Here is a 15,959-nt window from a genome sequence, read left to right on the forward strand (position 1 = left end):
ACATGAGTCCAAATCTGCTGCAACCTGTCCACCACAGTATCCACACCAGGACAGTCCGAAGACTCAACCTGTCCTGAAGAGAAACGAGGATGGAACCCAGAATTGCAGAAAAATGGCGAAACCAAGGTAGCCGAGCTGGCCCGATTATTAAGGGCGAACTCAGCCAAAGGCAAAAAGGACACCCAGTCATCCTGATCGGCAGAAACAAAGCATCTCAGATAGGTTTCCAAGGTCTGATTGGTTCGTTCGGTCTGGCCATTAGTCTGAGGATGAAAAGCCGAGGAAAAAGACAAGTCAATGCCCATCCTACCACAAAAGGCTCGCCAAAACCTCGAAACAAACTGGGAACCTCTGTCAGAAACGATATTCTCTGGAATGCCATGCAAACGAACCACATGCTGGAAGAACAATGGCACCAAATCAGAGGAGGAAGGCAACTTGGACAAGGGTACCAGATGGACCATCTTAGAAAAGCGATCACAGACCACCCAAATGACTGACATCTTTTGAGAGATGGGAAGATCTGAAATAAAATCCATAGAGATATGTGTCCAAGGTCTCTTCGGGACCGGCAAGGGCAAAAGCAACCCACTGGCACGAGAACAGCATGGCTTAGCCCGAGCACAAATCCCACAGGACTGCACAAAAGTACGCACATCCCGCGACAGAGATGGCCACCAAAAGGATCTAGCCACTAACTCTCTGGTACCAAAGATTCCAGGATGACCAGCCAACACCGAACAATGAACCTCAGAGATCACTTTATTTGTCCACCTATCCGGGACAAACAGTTTCTCCGCTGGACAACGATCAGGTTTATTAGCCTGAAATTTTTGCAGCACCCGCCGCAAATCAGGGGAGATGGCAGACACAATTACTCCTTCCTTGAGGATACCCGCCGGCTCAGATAAACCCGGAGAGTCGGGCACAAAACTCCTAGACAGAGCATCCGCCTTCACATTTTTAGAGCCCGGAAGGTACGAAATCACAAAGTCAAAACGGGCGAAAAACAGCGACCAACGAGCCTGTCTAGGATTCAAACGCTTAGCAGACTCGAGATAAGTCAGGTTCTTATGATCAGTCAATACCACCATGCGATGCTTAGCTCCTTCAAGCCAATGACGCCACTCCTCGAATGCCCACTTCATGGCCAGCAACTCTCGATTGCCCACATCATAATTCCGCTCAGCAGGCGAGAACTTCCTGGAAAAAAAAGTGCATGGTTTCATCACTGAACAATCAGAACCTCTCTGCGACAAAACAGCCCCTGCTCCAATCTCAGAAGCATCAACCTCAACCTGGAACGGAAGAGAAACATCAGGTTGACACAACACAGGGGCAGAAGAAAAACGACGCTTCAACTCTTGAAAAGCTTCCACAGCAGCAGAAGACCAATTGACCAAATCAGCACCCTTCTTGGTCAAATCGGTCAATGGTTTGGCAATACTAGAAAAATTGCAGATGAAGCGACGATAAAAATTAGCAAAGCCCAGGAACTTTTGCAGACTTTTCAGAGATGTCGGCTGAGTCCAGTCATGGATGGCTTGGACCTTAACAGGATCCATCTCGATAGTAGAAGGGGAAAAGATCAACCCCAAAAATGAAACCTTCTGCACACCAAAGAGACACTTTGATCCCTTCACAAACAAAGAATTAGCACGCAGGACCTGAAAAACTGTTCTGACCTGTTTCACATGAGACTCCCAATCATCCGAGAAGATCAAAATGTCATCCAAGTACACAATCAGGAATTTATCCAGGTACTCTCGGAAGATGTCATGCATAAAGGACTGAAACACTGATGGAGCATTGGCAAGTCCGATTGGCATCACTAGATACTCAAAATGACCCTCGGGCGTATTAAATGCAGTTTTCCATTCATCGCCTTGCCTGATTCGCACCAGATTATAGGCACCACGAAGATCAATCTTGGTGAACCAACTAGCCCCCTTAATCCGAGCAAACAAATCAGATAACAAAGGCAAGGGGTACTGAAATTTAACAGTGATCTTATTAAGAAGGCGATAATCTATACAAGGTCTCAGCGAACCATCCTTTTTGGCTACAAAAAAAAACCCTGCTCCTAATGGCGACGATGACGGGCGAATATGCCCCTTCTCCAGGGATTCCTTCACATAACTGCGCATAGCGGTGTGCTCAGGCACGGATAAATTAAACAGTCGACCTTTTGGGAATTTACCACCAGGAATCAAATTGATAGCACAATCACAATCCCTATGCGGAGGTAGGGCATCGGACTTGGGCTCATCAAATACATCCCGGTAATCAGACAAGAACTCTGGAACCTCAGAAGGGGTGGATGACGAAATTGACAAAAATGGAACATCACCATGTACCCCCTGACAACCCCAGCTGGACACCGACATGGATTTCCAATCCAATACTGGATTATGGGCTTGTAGCCATGGCAACCCCAACACGACCACATCATGCAGATTATGCAACACCAGAAAGCGAATATCCTCCTGATGTGCAGGAGCCATGCACATGGTCAGCTGGGTCCAGTATTGAGGCTTATTCTTGGCCAAAGGCGTAGCATCAATACCTCTCAATGGAATAGGACACTGCAAGGGCTCCAAGAAAAACCCACAACGCTTAGCATATTCCAAGTCCATCAAATTCAGAGCAGCGCCTGAATCCACAAACACCATGACAGAATATGATGACAAAGAGCAGATCAAGGTAACGGACAGAAGAAATTTTGACTGTACCGTACCAATGGTGGCAGACCTAGCGAACCGCTTAGTGCGCTTAGGACAATCAGAGATAGCATGAGTGGAATCACTACAGTAGAAACACAGCCCATTCAGACGTCTGTGTTCTTGCCGTTCAACTCTGGTCAAAGTCCTATCGCACTGCATAGGCTCAGGTTTAAGCTCAGGTAATACCGCCAAATGGTGCACAGATTTACGCTCACGCAAGCGTCGACCGATCTGAATAGCCAAAGACATAGACTCATTCAAACCAGCAGGCATAGGAAATCCCACCATGACATCCTTAAGGGCTTCAGAGAGACCCTTTCTGAACATACCTGCCAGCGCAGATTCATTCCATTGAGTGAGCACTGACCATTTTCTAAATTTCTGGCAATATACCTCTATCTCATCCTGACCCTGACAAAGAGCCAGCAAATTCTTTTCTGCCTGATCCACTGAATTAGGCTCATCGTACAGCAATCCGAGCGCCAGGAAAAACGCATTGATATTACTTAATGCAGGATCTCCTGGCGCAAGAGAAAATGCCCAGTCCTGAGGGTCGCCGCGCAAAAAAGAAATAATAATCAACACCTGTTGAACTGGATCACCAGAGGAACGAGGTTTCAAGGTCAGAAATAACTTACAATTATTTTTGAAACTCAGAAACTTAGTTCTATCTCCAAAAAACAAATCAGGAATAGGAATTCTTGGTTCTAACATAGATTTCTGATCAATAGTGTCTTGAATCTTTTGTACTCTTGCCGAGAGCTGATCCACAAATGAACTTCTAATGTCCATCGCTACACCTGTGTACTGAACCACCCAAATGTCTAGGGGAAAAAAAAGACAAAACACAAAGCCAAGAAAAAAAAATGGTCTCAGAACTTCTTTTTTCCCTCTATTGAGAATCATTAGTACTTTGGGCTTCCTGTACTGTTATGAAAGGCAATTCAGTATCACAATGGACATGGAGGTCAGAGCACATACAGTGATCTGACAATAACCCAAAATAATAAAACGAGCTCTGAGACGTGGGAACTCTGCAGACCGCAATCCCTGATCCCCTCCAAACACAACTAGAGGCAGCCGTGGATTGCGCCTAAAGCTCCCTATGCAACTCGGCACAGCCTGAGAAACTAACTAGCCTGAAGATAGAAAAAATAAGCCTACCTTGCCTCAGATAAATACCCCAAAGGAAAAGGCAGCCCCCCACATATAATGACTGTGAGTAAGATGAAAAGACAAACGTAGGGATGAAATAGATTCAGCAAAGTGAGGCCCGATATTCTAGACAGAACGAGGATAGGAAAGATAACTTTGCGGTCTACACAAAACCCTAAAGAAAACCACGCAAAGGGGCAAAAAGACCCTCCGTACCGAACTAAGGGCACGGAGGTACACCCTTTGCGTCCCAGAGCTTCCAGCAAAACAAATAGACAAGCTGGACAGAAAAAATAGCAACAAATAGCAAAGAAGCACTTAGCTATGCAGAGCAGCAGGCCACAGGAATGATCCAGAGAAACACAAGTCCAACACTGGAACATTGACAGGAAGCATGAATCAAAGCATTAGGTGGGGTTAAGTAGAGAAGCACCTAACGACCTCACCAGATCACCTGAGGAAGGAAACTCAGAAGCAGCAGTACCAGTTTCCTCCACAAACAGAAGCTCCCAGAGAGAATCAGCCGAAGTACCACTTGTGACCACAGGAGGGAGCTCTGCCACAGAATTCACAACAATTGTCGTACTCAGGACAAATTGTACAACAATGTTTGGGGTCCATTTTCTCCTGTTACCCTTGGTAAAATAAAACAAATTGGAGCTGAATTACATTTTTGTGAAAAAAAGTTAAATGTTCATTTTTATTTAAACATTCAAAAAATTTCTGTGAAGCACCAGAAGGGTTAATAAACTTCTTGAATATGGTTTTGAGCACCTTTTGGGGTGTAGTTTTTAGAATGGTGTCACACTTGGGTATTTTCTATCATATAGACCCCTCAAAATGACTTCAAATGAGATGTGGTCCCTAAAAAAAATGGTGTTGTAGAAATGAGAAATTGCTGGTCAACTTTTAACCCTTATAACTCCCTAACAAAAAAAATTTTGGTTCCAAAATTGTGCTGATGTAAAGTAGACATGTGGGAAATGTTACTTCTTAAGTATTTTGTGTGACATATCTCTGTGATTTAATTGCATAAAAATTCGAAGTTGGAAAATTGCGAAATTTTCATAATTTTCGCCAAATTTCCATTTTTTTCACAAATAAACGCAGGTACTATCAAATAATTTTTACAATTGTCATGAAGTACAATATGTCACGAGAAAACAATGTCGGAATCACTGGGATCCGTTGAAGCGTTCCAGAGTTATAACCTCACAAAGGGACAGTGGTCAGAATTGTAAAAATTGGCCCGGTCATTAACGTGCAAACCACCCTTGGGGGTAAAGGGGTTAATCGCTCGAAGCAGATCTTTTCACTGATACCATTTTGGGGTAGGTACAATGTTTTGATCACCTCTTAATTCAAGAATTTTGATATTTTTCTTCCGTACACCGTTTACCAAGTGAATTAATTTGATTTATATTTTGATATTTCAGATATTTTTGAATGCAGTGATGTCAAATATGTGTATTTTTTTTCATTTATTTTTAATGGGGCAAAAGGATCTGATTTGAACTTTTTATTTTTTTACATTTTTTATAACTTATTTTAACTTTTTACTGTAATTAATAGTCCCCTTAGTGAACTTGAAGCTGCGATTGTCTGATCGCTTGTGCTATATATGCTATGTATAGAGAAAATCACAATCTTCAATGAACGCCAGCTGCAGGCTGACTTTCATAGGAGTATCGTCATAACAGTGTGAGGCTAGGCACTTCTCACGGGTAAGCTGTGAGTCAGAGTGGTCAGGGAGTCCAAGGTCAGAAGTCAGGAGGGAATGTCAAAAACAGAAGGAAGAGACAAAAGCGTAGTCAGGTAACATTCCAAGGTCAGAAGCCAGGAGGTTAACGGATCAGAACTGAAGGGGTTAAACAAGCACATGGTTAGAACGAAGTCCAAAGTCAGGCAACAGATCAAGCAAACAGAACTCAAGTAACAGGGAGCACAAACCACAAACCTCACAAGTTGAATTTACATCTGGAAGTGGTCTGGGAGAAGCTGCTCAGTTAAGTAGGCATGCAATTACCTGGAATAGTGAACACCTGAGACAGCTGACACCTCCCAGTCACAGATTGGCTAGTTAAGCTGTCAATAAACACACCGAAAGCTCAGCATGCCCCTGAACCAGACTAGATGGTCACGCTGTCAATTCAATTACTGACAGCTTCAGCATGCCCCTATACCAGATTGTACGGCCGAGCTGTCACTAACTGCATCCCAGACACCCTGAAGGGTGGAACCGTGACAGACAGGCTATCATGGTAACCCATTGGTGCCTCACGAACACATCATGGGCACATGGAATTTACAACAACAAATATTTAAAGAGGGCACCACTCAAAATATATTGGATCAACTTATCACATACCAATAAGTGACAAATTACCCCTTCAAGACGGAATTCTTTTTCATTTTTGCATTTCTGTTTTTCGCTCCACTTCTTCCCAGAGTCATAAGTGTTTTTCCATCAACATGGCCATCTGAAGACTTATTTTTTGTTGGACAAGTTGCTCTCTTGAACAGCACCATTGGTTTTACAAAATTGTGTACTAAAAATCAGGAAAAAATTCCAAGTGCAGTGAAATTGCAAAAAATGTGCTAATTCCACAACTTTTTTTAATTTTTTTTTTTTACCATGTTCACCAAATGCTAAAACTGACCTGTCACTATGATTCTCCACATGATTATGAGTTCATAGACATCAAACATGTCTAGGTTCTTTTTTATTTAAGTGGTGAAAAAGAAATCCAAAATTTGTTAAAAATAATTGCATCATATTTCAAGACCTGTAGCGTCTCCATTTTCCGTGATCTCGGGTTGGGTGAGGGGTTATTTTTTGCATGCTTAGCTGTTGTTTTTAATTATACCATCTTGGTGCAGATATAATCTTTTGATCGCCTGTTATTGCATTTTAATGCAATGTAGAGGTGACCAAAAAATGTAATTCTGGTGTTTCGACTTTTATCTCAGTTTTTTTAGCGATCGAGTTAACTCTATTTTATATTGATAGATCTGGCGATTCTGAATGCGGTGATACCAAATATGTGTATGCTTGAGTTTTTTTATTGTTTTATTTTGAATGGGGAAATAGGGGAGTGATTTGAACTTTTCCATTTTTTTATTTGTTTTATATTTTTAAAAACTTTTTTTTTTATCTTTTGGCATGTTTAAATTGTCTCCATGGGAGACTAGAAGCTGATATAACGCTATAGCCTCTGCTACATACAGGTGATGATCAGGTCGCCTGTATGTAGCAGAAATGCTGACTTGCTATGAATGCCAACCACCCGTTGGGGCTCATAGCAATCCGTATTGACAAAAGTAGAGGTCTGCTGGAGACCTCTGGTCGTCATGTCAGCACATTGGTGACCGAGTCACCGATGGGTGGATTTCTGGCATGATTGTTGGAAGTGCATGTTAAATGCCGCTATCAGAGTTTGACAGCAGCATTTAATGGATTAATAGCCACGGGTGGACATGCATCGGAAAAGTTGTTTGCTCAGTGCCAGAGCCAACATCAAAGAGGGAGACACGATATTACGATATAATAATTGAGAATACCATCAAAAACTCTGATAGCCTAATATATATGTACCAAGTATGCTGTAATGTCAGAGATTAAAAGTGTCATTTAACAAGTTAACAGATATTAAAGGTACATGATGGTTAACTAAATTAGCTATCATCTGCTTGGAAAGATGCCAGCTCGGCATACAAGCTCACATCAAAGGCTGGGACATGACTTTTTATGTACATGTATGTCAATGGTCATGAAGGGATTATATAAAAATCAATCAGTAGTGCTACAAAAAGTCAGAGTGTAAAACAGGCCTTAAAGTGCCAATTTCAAGTCAGCAAGTTATTATCTACATAACAACATCACGTTTAATACATATACAATATTTGTCATTATTAGAAATAAACATTTGGCAGCTAAAGGAATGCTTTTTTGACAAACCAGATACTCACATAACCCCTTCTTAACAAGTGACATACATGTACGTATGCAAACGGACTCTTCACAGATGAGCCTTGCCATATGACTTAGTAAAAAAGCCAAACCAGAATCTCAATTTGCAGACATGGTGTTTAGGGGTATTCAGGTTTGGCTTTTATCCTAAGTCATATGGCAAGGCTTGTTAAAGGGTTAATATTCACTTTTAGGATTGCTACTTCTATTGTTTGCAACTGGAGCTCTAGGGCTCTTCCTCTCTGAAAAGGCAGTTTGCATATTTAATTTTCCAGAGGAGCATGCATGACCTATAAGTCTCTTCACTCTGACATGCCAGGCCTGGCTTGTCACTTGCCAGAAAGTGAAATGTTATCACTTAGATACGTGTACATGAAATGCTGGGTGCAAGTGTTTGGAACAGGCTCAAATCTGAGTTTTATACATCTGGCATCTGCATATAACAGCAGCAATCCTATATGAGCACCAATCACTGCTATTAACTGATGTTAGTCCCTCACACATGCATTTAAGATGTCCATCCTCCCTCACCTACCCCATGGGGTATTGGGTTAGCTTAAGATAAAATTATTAAAAAAACATAAACATTTGAATCAACCATCTTGGCTTGCATAAAAAAACATATTTGGTATGTTGTACCTTTAAAAGTTTAATCTATCAAAATATATAATCATTTGAGCAATAGATAAATGCCTTAAAGCAGAAAACAAAGTTTTTAAATTGAAATGCAAGAATTGACATTTTAGACCCCACACTTACCCTGACAAAGAAAAGTGATCGAAATATGACATATACTCAAAAATATTAAGTATCTCACTACACAAAAAGCCTGATGGAAAAATAAAGTTATAAGGTTAATAAAAGGGATACACATACCAATTTTTTCTTTATACATGTTTCTGAATTTTTTTTCAAAACTAAGATAAAAAGATAAAAAATAATATTTTTTTTTTTACCAAAATAGAATAAACACACTAAAAAAAAAAAAAAAATAACAATGAAGGAATTGGGTTTTTTGCGACTTCTATGCACTTAGATTTTATATTCCCAGTTTAATTGGATGCAAAAATGAATTGTGTCATTCAAAACTACAGCTTATCCAACAAAATACAAGCCCTGATATGGTTTTGTTCATAGAAAAATAAAAACATTATGGCACTTAGAGCACAAAATTAAAAAACATCACAGATGCAAAAATTGGCCTGATGAGAAAGGTCAATGGTCGTGCATTTGCCATAGTTTATAATATATAATTGTTGTAATGAAAATCAACACTCCATTCATTGACTTCTTGGCAAGCTAATGATGAGCTTTTGTAGTTACTAAGCATTCAACCCGACTAAGCAGGTGCAAAGCAGAACTCTTATACTTGCTGTAGCTAAACCGTTAAAGTCTCTCACCATAGTATTACTGAAAGTGTCCAGATTTCCATAATGGCCTAAACAAGTGCAACAAGTTTTACAAATGACATTAAAGGTACCGTCACACTGAACGATTTCGATAGCGATCCGTGACGTTGCAGCGTCCTGGCTAGCGATATCATTCAGTTTTACACGCAGCAGCGATCAGGATCCTGCTGTGATGTCGTTGGTCGCTGCAGAAAGTCCAGCACTTTGTTTCGTCACTGGACTCCCTGCAGACATCGCTGAATCGGCCTGTGTGATGCCGATTCAGCGATGTCTTCACTGGTAACCAGGGTAAACATTGGGTTACTAAGCGCAGGGCCGCACTTAGTAACCCGATGTTTACCCTGGTTACCAGCGTAAAAGTTAAAAAAAACAAACACTACATACTTACCTTCCGCTGTCTGTCCCCCGCTGTGCTTCTCTGCACTGGCTGTGAGTGCCGGCCAACCGGAAAGCACAGCGGTGACGTCACCGCTCTGCTTTCCGGCCGCTGTGCTCACAGTTAGTGCAGGAAAGCACAGCGCCGGGGACAGACAGCGGAAGGTAAGTATGTAGTGTTTGTTTTTTTTACTTTTACGATGGTAACCAGGGTAAACATCGGGTTACTAAGCGCGGCCCTGCACTTAGTAACCCGATGTTTACCCTGGTTACCGGCATCGTTGGTCGCTGGAGAGCTGTCTGTGTGACAGCCCTCCAGCGACCAAACAGCGACGCTGCAGCGATCGACATCATTGTCGGTATCACTGCAGCGTCGCTGAGTGTGAAGGTACCTTTAACCCCTTAGTGACAGAGCCAATTTGGTACTTAATGACCAGGCCAATTTTTGCAATTCTGACCACTGTCACTTTATGAGGTTATAACTCTGGAACGCTTCAACGGATCCCGCTGATTCTGAGATTGTTTTTTCGTGACATATTGTACTTCATGTTAGTGGTAACATTTCTTCGATATTACTTGCGATTATTTATGAAAAAAACGGAAATATGGCGAAAATTTTTAAAATTTTGCAGTTTTCAAACTTTGTATTTTTATGCCCTTAAATCAGAGAGATATGTCATAAAAAATAGTTAATAAATAACATTTCCCACATGTCTACTTTACATCAGCACAATATTGGAAACAAAATTTTTTTTGTTAGGGAGTTATAAGGGTTAAAAGTTGACCAGCAATTTCTCATTTTTACAACACCATTTTTTTTTAGGGACCACATCACATTTGAAGTCATTTTGAGGGGTCTATATGATAGAAAATAATGAAGTGTGACACCATTCTAAAAACTACACCCCTCAAGGTTCTCAAAACCACATTCAAGAAGTTTATTAACCCTTTACGTGCTTCACAGGAACTGAAACAATGTGGAAGGAAAAAATGAACATTTAACTTTTTTTTGCAAACATCTTAATTCAGAACCATTTTTTTTATTTTCACAAGTGTAAAAACAGAAATGTAACCATAAATTTTGTTATGCAATTTATCCTGAATACGCCAATACCCCATATGTGGGGGTAAACCACTGTTAGGGTGCACCGCAGAACTTAGAAGTGAAGGAGCGCCGTTTGACTTTTTCAATGCAGAATTGGCTGGAATTGAGATCGGACACCATGTCACATTTAGAGAGCCCCTGATGTACCTAAACAGTGGAAACTCCCCACAAGTGACACCATTTTGGAAACTAGACCCCTTAAGGAACTTATCTAGATGTGTGGTGAGCACTTTGAACCCCCAAGTGCTTCACAGAAGTTTATAACGTAGAGCCGTGAAAATAAAAAATCGCTTTTGTTTACACAAAAATGATCTTTTTGCCCACAAATTCTTATTTTCACAAGGGTAACAGGAGAAATTAGACCACAAAAGTTGTTGTGCAATTTCTCCTGAGTACGTCGATACCCAATATGTGGGGGTAAACCACTGTTTGGGCGCACCGCAGAGCTTGGAAGAGAAGGAGTGCCGTTTTACTTTTTCAATGTAGAATTGGCTGGAATTGAGATTGGACGCCATGTCGCGTTTGGAGAGCCCCTGATGTGCCTAAACAGTGGAAACCCCCCACAAGTGACACCATTTTGGAAACTAGACCCCTTAAGGAACTTATCTAGATGTGTGGCGAGCACTTTGAACCCCCATGTGCTTCACAGAAGTTTATAACGTAGAGCCGTGAAAAAAAAAATTGCATTTTTTCTACAAAAATGATCTTTTTGCCCACAAATTTTTATTTTCACAAGGGTAACAGGAGAAATTAGACCACAAAAGTTGTTGTGCAATTTCTCCTGAGTACGTCGATACCCAATATGTGGGGGTAAACCACTGTTTGGGCGCACCGCAGAGCTTGGAAGAGAAAGAGTGCCGTTTTACTTTTTCAATGTAGAATTGGCTGGAATTGAGATCGGACGCCATGTCGCGTTTGGAGAGCCCCTGATGTGCCTAAACAGTAGAAATCCCCCACAAGTGACCCCATTTTGGAAACTAGACCCCCCATGGAACTTATCTAGATGTGTGGTGAGAACCTTGAATGCCCAAGTGCTTCACAGAAGTTTATAATGCAGAGCCGTGAAAATAAAAAATATTTTTTTTTTCCACAAAAAAGATTTTTTAGCCACCAAATTTTTATTTTCACAAGGGTAACAAGAGAAACTGGACCGCAAAAGTTGTTGTCCAATTTGTCCTGAGTATGCTGGTACCCCATATGTGGGGGTAAACCACTGTTTGGGCGCACGGCAGAGCTCGGAAGGAAGGAGCGCCGTTTTGGAATGCAGACTTTGATAGAATGGTCTGCGGGTATTATGTTGCGTTTGCAGAGCCCCTGATGTACCTAACCAGTAGAAACCCTCCACAAGTGACCCCATTTTGGAAACTAGACCCCCCAAGGAACTTATCTAGATGTGTGGTGAGAACTTTGAATGCCCAAGTGCTTCACAGAAGTTTAGAATGCAGAGTCGTGAAAATAAAAAATATTTTTTTTTCCACAAAAAAGATATTGTAGCCCCCAAGTTTTTATTTTCACAAGGTAACAGGAGAAATTGGACTGCAATAGTTGTTGTCCAATTTATCCCGAGTACGCTGATGCGCTATATGTGGCGGTAAACCACTGTTTGGGCGCACGGCAGAGCTCGGAAGGGAAGGAGCGCCTTTTTGGAATGCAGACTTTGATAGAATGGTCTGTGGGCATTATGTTGCGATTGCAGAGCCCCTGATGTACCTAAACTGTAGTAACCCCCCACAAGTGACCCCATTTTGGAAACTAGACCCCCCAAGGAACTTATCTAGATGTGTGGTGAGAACTTTGAATGCCCAAGTGCTTCACAGAAGTTTAGAATGCAGAGTTGTGAAAATAAAAAATATTTTTTTTTCACAAAAAAGATTTTGTAGCCCCCAAGTTTTTATTTTCACAAGGGTAACAAGAGAAATTGGACCCCAGAAGTTGTTGTCCAATTTATCCCGAGTACGCTGATGCCCCATATGTGGGGGTAACCCACTGTTTGGGCGCACGGCAGAGCTCAGAAGGGAGGGAGCACCATTTGACTTTTTGAGCGCAAAATTGGCTGTCGTGTTTGGAGACCCCCTGATGTACCTAAACAGTGGAAACCCCCCAATTCTAGCTCCAACCCTAACCCCAACACACCCCTAACCCTAATCCCAACCTCATCCATAATCCTAATCACTAACCCTAACCATAATCACAACCCTTACCCCAAAACAACCCTAATGTCAACCCTAACCATAACCCTAATCAAAACCCTAAATCCAACACACCCCTAATCCTAATCTCAACCCTAACCTCAAACCTAACCCTAATCCCAATACACCCCTAATCACAACCCTAACCTTAACCCTAATCCCAAACCTAACCCTAATCCCAAGCGTAACCCTAATGCCAACCCTAACCCTAATACGAACCCTAATCCAAACCCTAACCCTAATCCCAGCTCTAACCCTAACTTTAGCCCCAACCCTAGCCCTAACTTTAGCCCCAACCCTAACCCTAGCCCTAGGGCTACTTTCACACTTGCGTCGTTTGGCATTCCGTCGCAATCCGTCGTTTTGGACAAGAAACGGATCCTGCAAATGTGCCCGCAGGATGCGTTTTTTGCCCATAGACTTGTATTGCCGACGGATCGTGACGGATGGCCACACGTCGCGTCCGTCGTGCACTGGATCAGTTGTGTTTTGGCGGAGCATCGGCACAAAAAAAAGTTCAATGAAACGTTTTTTTGTACGTCACATCCGCCATTTCTGACCGCGCATGCGTGGCCGTAACTCCGCCCCCTCCTCCCCAGGACATAGATTGGGCAGCGGATGTGTTGAAAAACTACAGCTGCTGCCCACGTTGTGCACAATTTACACAACGTGCGTCGGTATGTCGGGCCGACGCATTGCGACGGCCCCGTACCGACGTAAGTGTGAAAGAAGCCTAACCCTAAGTTTAGCCCCAACCCTAACCCTAAATTTAGCCCCAACCCTAACCCTAAATTTAGCCCCAACCCTAGCCCTACCCCTAACCTAACCCTACCCCTAACCTAACCCTACCCCTAACCCTACCCCTAACCCTACCCCTAACCTAACCCTAACCTAACCCTACCCCTAACCCTACCCCTAACCCTACCCCTAACCCTAACCTAACCCTACCCCTAACCTAACCCTACCCCTAACCTAACCCTAACCCTACCCCTAACCCTACCCCTAACCTAACCCTAACCTAACCCTAACCCTACCCCTAACCCTAACCCTAACCCTACCCCTAACCCTAACCTAACCCTACCCCTAACCCTACCCCTAACCTAACCCTAACCCTACCCCTAACCTAACCCTACCCCTAACCCTAACCCTACCCCTAACCCTAACCTAACCCTACCCCTAACCCTAACCTAACCCTACCCCTAACCCTACCCCTAACCCTACCCCTAACCTAACCCTACCCCTAACCTAACCCTACCCCTAACCCTAACCCTACCCCTAACCCTACCCCTAATTTTAGCCCCAACTGCTGTTCTCCTGCCGGCCGGCAGATGGAGACAGATGGCGGGCGCACTGGGCATGCGTCTGCCATGTTCTGCTGCCGGCGGCCAGGAGGAGCAGCAAGAGGATCCAGGGACCTAGGTGAGTATGCTAGGGTCCCCGAATCCCCCTACTTCTCTGTCCTCTGATGTGCGATCACATCAGAGGACAGAGAATTACACTTTACTTTTTTTTTTTTTTTTTTGCGGTCGCCGGTAAACAGTTAATTACCGGCGATCGCAAAACAGGGGTCGGTAATACCGACCCCGATCGTGCTCTTTGGGGTCTCGGCTACCCCCGGCAGCCGAGACCCCAAAGATTCTCCAGGTGCCGGCCGGCTGGCGCACTGCGCATGTGCCCGCCATTTTGAAGATGGCGGCGCCCACCGGGAGACACGAGGAGCATCGGGGGAGCTAGGTGAGTATTGGGGGGCCTCCTGGGACCCCTTTTCTCTGTCCTCCGATGTGCGATCACATCGGAGGACAGAGAAATTAAAAAGAGATCGCTTTTTTTTTTTTTTGCGATCGCTGGTAAACGGTTAATTACCGGCGATCGCAAATGCGGGGTGGGTTAAAACCCCCCCGAATCATGTTCTCTGGGGTCTCGACTACCCTCGGCAGCCAAGACCCCGGAGAAAATCGGCCTCTGGGGGGCGCTATGGACTTTTTCCACAGCGCCGTTAATTAACGGCGCTGTGGTTTAAGTACCCTTAGCGGCCGCCGTTAAAAGGCGTATCGGCGGTCGCTAAGGGGTTAAGAACACAAAAACATAATAACAACAGCTAATTTCACCAGTATTAGGCTGATTCCTAAATTTAATCGAAATGGAAAGAAATTATATTTGAGCCTTTGGATTAGTTTCTTTACATGTCCGGTGATTTGGGCTTTCACAACGGGGAGCTATTTTTAAGCTCCAGATTTGTGTCTGAAAACTTTCCAGTTTCAGTTATCATACAGCAATTTAGAAGTGTACAAAGAAGACAAGGCATTGCACAACACTTCGACAAGTAGGGAATGCAGCTTATGTTTCTAACAAATCAGCTACTGTACAAATTTTACCTTACTATCTATGGCATGTACAATGTCATACACTACTGTCATTATCTTGTGAGCCCATTTGTAATCCTAATACTAAAATTCTTCATCTGTAATTTTTTCAATGTACTTTCCAGTAGTATGAAAAAGTAACTCCGGACAAATGACTCCATTTTAAAACCATGTTAGCGTCATCACACACCACTCATCTCAGAGTACGTGGAGACAAGGGGAAGTATGAGGAACAACTTTTGTTTTTATTTGAAGTGAAACTTACATGATTTATAAAAATACATTAAAATATGTTTTCTCATCTTGTAAATGATGACTAGGATATGGCATGGCTTTTTGACTTATGAGGGATCTGACCACCAGGACCTTCATTTACCTTGAGAATGAAGGGTAAACATTGCTGGTGTTATTTTTCACCACATTGGCTGATTTTCCCCATTAAAGTGTACATACCTTATGTCATTATTGACTTTTATGAATGTTATCTTTTCTTCAATACAGTGGACTATATATAGATCCATATTTCACATAACAATTACAATTATTATAAATGTCAAGTATCTACTCTTCAATGTTAAAAGTTTATATACAGGGTGGGCCATTTATATGGATACACTTAAATAAAATGGCACACTTCCTGTGTGTGGCACATTAGTATATGGGAGGGGGA

The sequence above is a fragment of the Ranitomeya imitator genome, chromosome 3 (genome assembly GCF_032444005.1).
Source record: "Ranitomeya imitator isolate aRanImi1 chromosome 3, aRanImi1.pri, whole genome shotgun sequence".
In the NCBI taxonomy this organism is placed as follows: domain Eukaryota; kingdom Metazoa; phylum Chordata; class Amphibia; order Anura; family Dendrobatidae; genus Ranitomeya; species Ranitomeya imitator.